An 11,402-nucleotide genomic window follows, 5' to 3' on the forward strand; every position below is an offset into this window, starting at 1 on the left:
TCTTTTTCAAGATAAATTAATTATATCCTAACCAAGACTCTAATCTATATTCTTAGCCTGAATTCGAATGGTTAGAACGCATTGAATTTAAGATTATCTATATGACTCCAAATGTGATAAATGTTATTCCTAATATACATTGTACATATGTTAATTTTGTCATATTCTAAACTTATTGTAAATATCCCAACACTACAACAAGCAACTAATTATCTAATTGGTGGCCAATCAATTAAATAATGCAATAAGTATACAAAATTAATTAAGAAACACAAGAATTAAACTAAATAGTCTTGAATTAGAAATAAACAATAAATAGGGTTCATCTTCATCTACTACAAAAGGGATCTAGCACAGGATATTAATATATAAATTACAAAAAGAATAATGAAACAATATCACCCGGATTATGAAAGAATTTAAAAGATGTTGATCTTCTTGAAGAAATTGAGCTTCAATTCCTTACTAGGGCTTGATCTTCTCCTTCAAAAGTGATGAATTGACTGCTTGTTCTTGATGAATTTGATGATACACTTTTGTATGAAGAGGCAAGAGAGGTTTTTTTTCGTAGAACTCTTGTTTACTATTTATAAAAGTTAGAAAAATATGTTAAAATCGTGTCCAATTGGAATCTCAAAAGAATTTGAATTGCGAGAGGAAACTGCTGATTCATTTACGAAAAAAAGTTCACAACCATACCAGCTTAACCACCCCATTTGTGCCATTAATCTAAATGGCTCTCGGGTCAAATTTTTGGTGTCTTGCACACACGCCATGAATAGCCCACGCGCTAGCACCATTTTGTACGCCATTGTCCCTAAGCAACTTTCAATAATTTGGCTATAGCTTTCTCTCCCGATGTCCAATTGAGGTGATTAAATGCATTGAAAAACTAACTCAAATGGATACAATTCTTCTAGATGTACAAATTTTCCAATTCAAATGTGTTTGCTATTCGAAAAATATGTCTCAAGTTCAGGTTAATTTTAAAGCATAATTTCTTTGGTCGAAAATTAATTTGTGAAAATACTTCAACTCTATTTCACTCTTTCAACCTCCAAATTGCTTCCAATTGATCATATGCATTCTTTTCCCCCTTTCCCCCCCCCCCCCCCCCCCCCCCAAATTGCATCCAATTGATCATATGTGAACTTCATGACATTTTATGGTCCGAATCAACTATTAAATATTTACACTTTAGTCCCCAAACTTTGGATTTCTGGGTTTTTGCCCCTTTTTTGTTCCTTTCTTCTAATTTCACCAATTTACATTTTAGTTCAAACTAGCAAACATATTTAACACATAATTAATCTATAACTCATTCAAAACACTAATAAATATTTTAATTTACTGACCTAGATAAGTGTACTAAATATAGTTATCAAAGTTCATGGGGGTCCAACTTGTGATCCACCTCCATCTATCTAAAGTCCCAAATATGATATTGACTGATCTCCCATTATCCACCATAATTCTTCTAAGGCCATTTCGTGTCACAACGACCCTCAGTACTAGGGCATCACAATGTGGATAATGTAAGCCAACCCGTCGTCTTGTATAAATATAATGGGCTACACTCTTTCTAGTTGGGGATTGACTGTTGTTGACTATGAAGTTTGTTATGAGAGATCTCTGGCCTCCTTCACATAGTTCCTTTGTGAATTTCTAGTCTTGTCCCTATAAAAATTGTATCTAGTTCTTGTACAGGCTCGCGGCCTGTGTTAGCTTGAGGACTTCTTCTTTGCCTTTTGCCTTTCCTAAGCCATTTCCATCATTTTCTCATCTCCGATGAGTGTGTCAGCTCGAAGGGAATGCCTCGCCCCATCTTTCCTAGGTTATCAATCCTTCCAAGGAGATGACACTTCTCCCCGTGGGCATTTGTTTCTCCTTCAATTATCTGGTTGGAGATGTAATGCAATATTCTTATAGTCAGCTATGCTTTGGCTGTAGAAGTGATGGTAAGTGCAATAGAGGACACTTTGTGCCTATTTCTAGGTTCAGCGCTTCATTCCCTATAACCTTCCCTATGAGGAAAATGTTGGTTGAGCCTTTTTCGATTTTTCTCAACACTAAGGTTCACTTTCTAATAAGCTAAAGCAAGTACTGTGGTTAGTGTTGTTATAGCCAGTGCTTGTCCTGAGTTGAAGATTGTTGACTATTCAACCCAAAGATCCATCAAGTGAGAGGAATGACCTCTTCCTCGTTGTTTTTGAAGATGTGAGAGCCTTCTATTGGCCATATTGTGGTGATCTTTCAATTCATCATTGATGATTTCACGCCTTATCATTTTTAGTAGGGCGTCACAACTGATGAGGTCCTTGTTGTGTGAATATTTCCTAAAGAAAGATTTCATATCCAACCCTCCTCTTAAGGTCGATAGAGCTTCTCTATCCTTAGCTTATACACATAAGTCATTTCTTCAGTGACACGTGATAAGAATCTTTTCAATGACTCTCCTGGCTACTGCCTCATGTCTTAGAGGCGCTATATAGGCCCTTCTTCCTCTTTACTAGTTGGAAGCTCATAAGGAAAGCCTTCTCGAAATTTGTCCAACTTCTAGTACTTAATTATGGAGTTCTAGTGTACCATACTTTGGTCGATCCGCTCAGGGTTAGGTGAAAAGCTATGCATTTTACCATAAGAGACGAGCCTCTCAAGCTCATATGGGTTTTGAAACTATTGAGATGCTTCGCGGGATCACCCCTTCCATCATACTTGGGGATTTTAGGTGGCAAAAAGTGGCTTGGGATAGGAGCGTCCCTTTTGTCATAATCATTATCAAGGTCCCAAGACCTTTGCGGATCATAGGAATCCTCATCTTCTTTGACCTAAGGTCCAAAAGGTGGTTGGGATTGACCTACTTGATTTCTAGCCTGTTTCATCCTTCTTTGACACCTATTTCTAGGTGAAGGATTGTGAGACATGTTACCATGGGTATTTTCATTTGATCTTCCAAACTGAGCCAATCCCAGTTTTCTATTTCGCTTGCAAGAGGAGGTTGAACATGCCTATGTCTAGGCCCCCGGGTTCAACCTATCGAAGACACTTATAGATCTCTGAGGCATATTTTTTAATTTGTAATGAGGAGAAAAGCTGAATGGGACCTCATTTGGTTGATTAGTGATGTAGTTGGATGAAGTATCGATCCTAACTTTTCTCTCCTAGGGAGCTTCTTCCCTTGCATAATGCGGCAACCAACCGCTTGGCTTTGAACTTCCTCCTCATCACAATAGTAGCCTCCTTGTGGAACGAATGGAGGAACATAGGGAAAAGAGCATTTTCTTAGGCTGCATATAGAGGAATTGGCTGTCCTTCCTGGCTCTACATGTTACTAAGCAGTTTTTGCATAGTGATATTTTATTTGGTAATATCTCTCATGTTTACAACCATAGTAGCCACCTCTCTGGTGAGTCTAGCAGCTAGTCTGAACCCGCCTCTTGAGCCACCTTGTCGATGTTGTTGGTGAAATCGATGGCAGGTCGCAGGAGCGGCGTTTAAGAGCTCCCCTTCTTCAGGGTGTTATCTAGCCCTTTGAGACACTGACTCTTCATTATCTGAGCTCACCTTAATGCCCTTTCCTTCAAAGGTAGCTTTCTTAAAGGTTTTTTCTTGGCAAATGGGATTTTTAGGTATTCTTTCTTCAAGAACAACTCATTTTCTTCAAAGGCAGAAAACTCATCTTAAATATACTCTTTGACCAGCTTTCTCTCCGGATTTCTCGTGATTGAATGTGTGATTTTCCACTAACAGTGCCAATCTGTTGACCTCTTTTTATTTTAGGGATAACATAGACAATAGCTAACGAGTTCACTTTTGTCTGGATCAGCAAATTTTAGCACATTTTGATCAAAAATGGGGTCTAAAGGGATAATCGTGAGTGAACATGGGATATGCTCTATGACACAAGACAGAATGTTCGAACATTGACAGTAAACTCAATGGTGATTGCGTATTAGAGATCAATTACCAACAACCCAATTAAAGCTGTAATAACTAGATTTAAGCAAGCAAGAAGCAAGAAGCAAGAATATTGAAGAGAGAAGACAAAATGTAGTTTTAAGTATAAATAGTTGCATTAGATTCAAAGTCTTACAATCGTTGATATTTATGGTGGTACAACATTGATATTGACCATTGGATGGGGCATACATGGCTACATTCGGCCCTACGCGACGTCCTATTGTGGTTGTCCCATCGTCGACTTGCCATATAGTCCACTTGAGTGTGTGGGAAAGAAGCGCTGCCCTTTAGAGTGTGCGGTACATAATTAATTGGGCTGACAAGAATTGACTTAATTGTGCTGAAGTGGTCTCATCAATCATTCACCAGATACTATAATCTCTTTAGGAACTGCTTCTATTTCGAGGCTCTTAAGGAGAGGGAGTTCGGAATGGAGGGCCTCGGCCGTAGAGGACTTCGAAGATAGAGTAGGCTTCGACTGTTTGACTTTGGTCAACCTTTGATTTTTCCCTTGATTGGTGCCTCCATGTGGTTGCCATGTATGCTTGGATTAGAGGTTCAATGGCGAGGCGTAACACAACCTATCTCAAATTTATTCATAATAATTGCTTATTTTATTTTTTAGTTAATAGTTTAGATCATTTCAAAGATGATTTCTTTAAGCGGGAGGTATAGTATTAGGGAACTAAGCTTCAATTATTGAATTTCAGTAAACAAATCCTTCCATGTGCATTAAAATAATAAGCAACGATTAATTCAATTAATAATCATTTTACGAGTCAAAAAGAATGTTTGATGGTATCAATAGATTTAATTTGGATAATCCATCATTATGTCTTTGATTTGTTGGATTTTATACCCATATAGCTATAAGGTTACCTACAAATAGTAAATTTAATTAAAGATGCTCACACTAGATCCCTATTTATTAAATTTTCCACTTTTTTATTTTTATTTTAAATTTTTAATTTTTTTTTTTAGGTCAAGCGTCAACATCAACAAGAATTCCAAACAGTAAGTATTTCGTTGTAAATACTATATTTGTTCAACATACAACCGTACGAGAAGTGTTCATGAAGGAACTTCAAAATAATCAAATGATATTATTGAGGGGACATGCATAAAGTATTGACTACAATATGAAATACTTTGATTTTGTGATATTGTTCAATATAACTCGCTCTTATCAAACATGTTATTAGCTTTATCTCGCTCATATGACTATGTTTTTAAAATGTAAAAGCGACCACTCAAAATTCATATAACTAGTTCATACTATAATTTAATTCTTAATTGAATATATTTAAAAGTTTTTAGGGAATTAATAATGAAAAATTGTCAGGACAATAGGTTAGATTTATTTCTTGAGAATGAACAGAATAGTGACAGTTTAGTGAGGCCAGGCCAAGTTGAAACTGAAAATTGTTTTGTCCAAACTAAAAATGTAACACTCGTTGGTGTTCAATGTTTGCCTAACGATAGACATATTCTTTAATAAAATTTCAGTAAAGTGAAAAAGATTAAAATCAGATCCATAGAGTAGCCTAGCATGTGGGGTTGTTCTTAAGTAGTCCCTCTATCTATATCATGTCCACAGAAAAAGTGTAGTCAATCTTTAGGATTTAAACATGTGAAATCTTGTCTAGGCAATTCTAATGGCCACATAGGCCTATGCTGTCGATGTTTTTAGGGCAAACAAATTTCGACATCGATAATGGAAATTGTCTCTGTGAAAAGAAGAACTTAAGGTTTCCCAACCTGAGATAATTCATGGCTGTATAGTATGGTTATTGCACGATTTTTTATTTTTTTTTTGCACGTACTCGATGGGTTGACTTAGTTTGTTATTGTCATTGTTTGATCAAAAGAATTCAAGAGAGAAGTTTCTTGGATGGTCAATGACTATCGTTTCAGCGAAGATGTAGACAATATAAGGTTTCACATTGGCAATTTATAATGGGAAGAATTTTTCTTCATATTTAATTAGAAGTGAAGGTTTTTCTTGACAAGGGCGTCATAGGAAGCTTAACCCATAATTCCAAAGGAAGTGATTCGAATAATGGATATAAAGAAACAAAAAGACGACATATGGTAACAGAAAATATAAATTGAATTTTATAAAGAGCTTTCGATCGCATTAATGTTTATTCTTCTTGTTTTTGCTTAGTTGGAAATTTGATTTAGTCCTCCAACTTTGTTTTTCTTTTCCTTTTCTTACTTTTCAATATTAATAAATACCTCGGTTTGACTACAAAATGATAAAAAGTAAATTCTTTAACTACTTCGTGTATTCCTATATGAAGTAAGTAGATTACTTTCTAGTTTTGTCCCCCTATTTATCCACAAAGTGTGTTTTTCATTTGTTGCAGGCCAAAAGTTAACAGACCAAGTAATTTATAGTGTGTGTTTAATATAAGTAATAATTTACCCCTTTTTTTTTTGTTTAATGAGGTTTAAATAAAAAAATATAAAAAATCATGAATTCAAATATTTCACCACCCTATAATGAAAATAGTGAATATGCCTTTGATAAAGCTTTAAATGGAAAAAATCAATTTTCCTACACATGAAGGGCGTGTTGGTGACATAATTTATTGGAAAATTGAGACCAACTCCTTAATTTGTCCAATGATCTTTGTTCAAATGAATATAGAAAAATTGCTTACCATCAAGACATAAGTATTTCAATCATATAAGTATCTAACTTATATAAACTTTCCAAGTTTTGGGAAATGGAAGCGTATGCACGTGTGGGTTGGACGCTCTTTTCTGACCCGTTAATTATGAAATGATAGAAAACTTTCAAAACTCAAAAAAATTCTCGAACCTTCTGCGTTTTGCTTATAGTCATCAAAGTATTTTGGCAATTTTTAAGAAATTCGATGACTTTTGTTATGTTTTGATTTCGTAAGTATCTCTTTCAATAGATCTCTACTTTTATTTTAAATATGTCTTATTCATCTTCTGATAGGGAAAATCGACGTAGGGCAATAGCTTCAGAGATGGGGATTAAGATAACCAGCACTACCGACCTTGTCCATGCCATTAGGGCTAGCCAGAGTATATTTTCATCAGGGAAGGTCATATAGATTATGACACGAGTTGTGGAAAGCCAAGATTCCTCCAAAGGTAACTACTGTCGAACCAGGTAGATTTCAGGGAGAAGTATTGTATACCCTATACGATAGATTTATTAGCACCATCTCTTAATGAGCGTGCCTATTTTCCTAGGCAAAGAAGTGTGGTTGTGAGTAACTTCTTTCTAAAGGGGATTCTCTCTGCCCCTTCATCTTTTCTTTAGAGTGGTCATTAGGTCATACGGATGGCACCTACCCAGCTCGTCTTTATTGCTTTTACCAATTAGTAGGGACCTACTTCCTGTGAAAGGAGATCTCCCTTGGGGAGGACATGGCTCTCCGCATTTTCCAAACTATTTTTCATCCTACGGTATTGGAAAAAGGGGATTCAAAGGACTGGAACTCTTTATGTCAGTGGAGGGCACATTCCCTACTTATCATGAGCCTTCCCTCCTCCATCAAAAAATGGAAGGAGAGCTGGTTCTGGGTGATGGGTAGTAACAGACATGTAAGGGTGACAAAGTCCCTCATTTTAATATTCCAACCATTTTCTCTGAAGCTACGAGTGCCCTACCTTTAGTCGTCTTTATCTTGCAATGGAATTGATTCTATTTTTTAAAATGATGCAGGATACGCGGCCATATATGCTCTTGTCTTTGGCCTAGAAGTTACCATTAAGCTTTGAAAACAAACCTCATCGCTCAATTAAGCTTGTGCCCCTCTAGGCTAACTAAGATTACTCCCGCTCTCGAGCCTTGGCCTTTGATGCAGCCCTTGTTTTAAAAATAATGTCAAATTCACTGAGTTCCACGACCCATTTCATCATCCTTCCAAATGCGTCGGGTTTCTGGAGTACCTGTTTGAGTGGGAAATTTGTTAGCACTTGAATGGAGTATGCCTCAACTTCCTAGAGGCAATCACCAAAGAGAGAGCCAGCTTCACCATGTCAAGATAGCGGGTTTCTATTGTCAACAATACTTTACTAACATAATGAATTGGTAGTTAGTAATTATATTCCTCTCCCACAAGCATCAAATTGATAGCATCGATAGTCACCGCCATGTATAGCTGCAAGCTTCGTCAAGCTTAGGTTTGGAGAGAAGGGGAATATGTCCCAAGTGCTTCTTTTAGCTCTTATAAGGCCAATTGCATCCCTCTATCCACTGGAATTTCTTCCGCTTTAGAACCTTGAAAATGAGAGCACTTATTAGTCACCTTTGAGGCGAAGTGGCTTAAAGTCGCCACAAACTCGTGAGGTCTAAACTTCTTTGGGTTTTTGGGGTGATCTCATTTCAATCAGGGCTTTAATTTTCTTCGAATTAGCCCCTATGTCCCTTTAGTTTACCATATAGCTTAAGAACTTCCATGAGGCAACTCTGAAAATGTATTTGAAAGGGTTTAGCCTTATCCTCTACCTTTTTAATATTCAAAAAACTTCGTCTAGGTGCTTCACAAGGTCCTTTGTTTCTAGACTCTTTACAACATATTGTCAACATCCACTTATATTATCTTACCAATAAGGTCAGCGAACATCCTATTAACGAGTCTTTGATATGTGGCCCTAGCATTTTTCAACCCAAAGGCCATTTGTAGTAGTGAAAACCACGGTTCGTTATGAAGGATGTAAGCTCTCCATCAATTGGGTATATGAGGATGTGGTTGTTGCTTGAATATGAGTCTATGAAGCTCAGTAGTTTATATCCGATGGTAGAGTTAACAAGCTCTAACTCAGCAAGTTCATTATATTTTGCAAGTGCCTCATCGTTCAACAATAGAGGACCAATTCCCTTAATAATGGTTTCATTGTATGGATGTGCAGTCACACATTCACACTCAGGCATGTAGCAATCATCAAATTTGTCAATTGCATGTTTTCTATATCTTAAATATTGTTTAAACTGTAGAAACTTAGACATAAAGGAATTAGTGCATGTATACAAGAATTGCATAATATAATGTATCCCATTACAAAGCTCACAAATTATGTCTTCTATTAGTATATCCTCATCATCGATGTCAAGATTATTTGTTGCAAAAATTTATTCCTTTGCCATCATCAGGATCTTGTATACCAATTTCAATAGTATCTGAAAGCATACCAATCACAAGAGAGAGCAGGATGGATAGTCAAAATTATTAAAAAAATAAAAATAAAAACATACAAATCCTATATAAAATAATAAACTCAAATTAAATACTTTATTTTCCATGCAATAGTGCTAAAAACTTGTTCGTGCGAAACCCGGAAGCATACGAGATCGTTGACAAGTAATAAATTTAATGAGTTGAGAGTATCGTCCCACATGGAATAAAATTCAATTCAAGTTTATTAGTTATGTATGGAATTCGAATTATGTAAAAAGAGAGAATTTGATTTTATTATTATTCTAAATTAATCTAAGAATGCAGTAAAATCAGGGTTTTTATCAAATACGGAAGATTGTATTAGATCTAAAATCTGCCTACTGCTATCTATTTTAATTTTTGATTCATAATCTAGTTTCATTCATGCGTTCATGACAATCGATAAAATTAATGTATTTCAATTTCTTTTTCAAGATAAATTAATTATATCCTAACCAAGACTCTAATCTATATTCTTAGCCTGAATTCGAATGGTTAGAACGCATTGAATTTAAGATTATCTATATGACTCCAAATGTGATAAATGTTATTCCTAATATACATTGTACATATGTTAATTTTGTCATATTCTAAACTTATTGTAAATATCCCAACACTACAACAAGCAACTAATTATCTAATTGGTGGCCAATCAATTAAATAATGCAATAAGTATACAAAATTAATTAAGAAACACAAGAATTAAACTAAATAGTCTTGAATTAGAAATAAACAATAAATAGGGTTCATCTTCATCTACTACAAAAGGGATCTAGCACAGGATATTAATATATAAATTACAAAAAGAATAATGAAACAATATCACCCGAATTATGAAAGAATTTAAAAGATGTTGATCTTCTTGAAGAAATTGAGCTTCAATTCCTTACTAGGGCTTGATCTTCTCCTTCAAAAGTGATGAATTGACTGGTTGTTCTTGATGAATTTGATGATACACTTTTGTATGAAGAGGCAAGAGAGGTTTTTTTTCGTAGAACTCTTGTTTACTATTTATAAAAGTTAGAAAAATATGTTAAAATCGTGTCCAATTGGAATCTCAAAAGAATTTGAATTGCGAGAGGAAACTGCTGATTCATTTACGAAAAAAAGTTCGCAACCATACCAGCTTAACCACCCCATTTGTGCCATTAATCTAAACGGCTCTCGGGTCAAATTTTTGGTGTCTTGCACACACGCCATGAATAGCCCACGCGCTAGCACCATTTTGTACGCCATTGTCCCTAAGCAGCTTTCAATAGTTTGGCTATAGCTTTCTCTCCCGATGTCCAATTGAGGTGATTAAATGCATTGAAAAACTAACTCAAATGGATATAATTCTTCTAGATGTACAAATTTTCCAATTCAAATGTGTTTGCTATTCGAAAAATATGTCTCAAGTTCAGGTTAATTTTAAAGCATAATTTCTTTGGTCGAAAATTAATTTGTGAAAATACTTCAACTCTATTTCACTCTTTCAACCTCCAAATTGCTTCCAATTGATCATATGCCCCTTTCCCCCCCCCCCCCCCCCCCCCCCAAATTGCATCCAATTGATCATACGTGAACTTCATGACATTTTATGGTCCGAATCAACTATTAAATATTTACACTTTAGTCCCCAAACTTTGGATTTCTGGGTTTTTGCCCCTTTTTTGTTCCTTTCTTCTAATTTCACCAATTTACATTTTAGTTCAAACTAGCAAACATATTTAACACATAATTAATCTATAACTCATTCAAAACACTAATAAATATTTTAATTTACTGACCTAGATAAGTGTACTAAATATAGTTATCAAAGTTCATGGGGGTCCAACTTGTCCATCTATCTAAAGTCCCAAATATGATATTGACTGATCTCCCATTATCCACCATAATTCTTCTAAGGCCATTTCGTGTCACAACGACCCTCAGTACTAGGGCATCACAATGTGGATAATGTAAGCCAACCCGTCGTCTTGTATAAATATAATGGACTACACTCTTTCTAGTTGGGGATTGGCTGTTGTTGACTATGAAGTTTGTTATGAGAGATCTCTGGCCTCCTTCACATAGTTCCTTTGTGAATTTCTAGTCTTGTCCCTATAAAAATTGTATCTAGTTCTTGTACAGGTTCGCGGCCTGTGTTAGCTTGAGGACTTCTTCTTTGCCTTTTGCCTTTCCTAAGCCATTTCCATCATTTTCTCATCTCCGATGAGTGTGTCAGCTCGGAGGGAATGCCTCGCCTCATCTTTCCTAGGT

Source organism: Olea europaea, chromosome 22 (assembly GCF_002742605.1).
Source record: "Olea europaea var. sylvestris chromosome 22, O_europaea_v1, whole genome shotgun sequence".
Lineage (NCBI taxonomy): Eukaryota > Viridiplantae > Streptophyta > Magnoliopsida > Lamiales > Oleaceae > Olea > Olea europaea.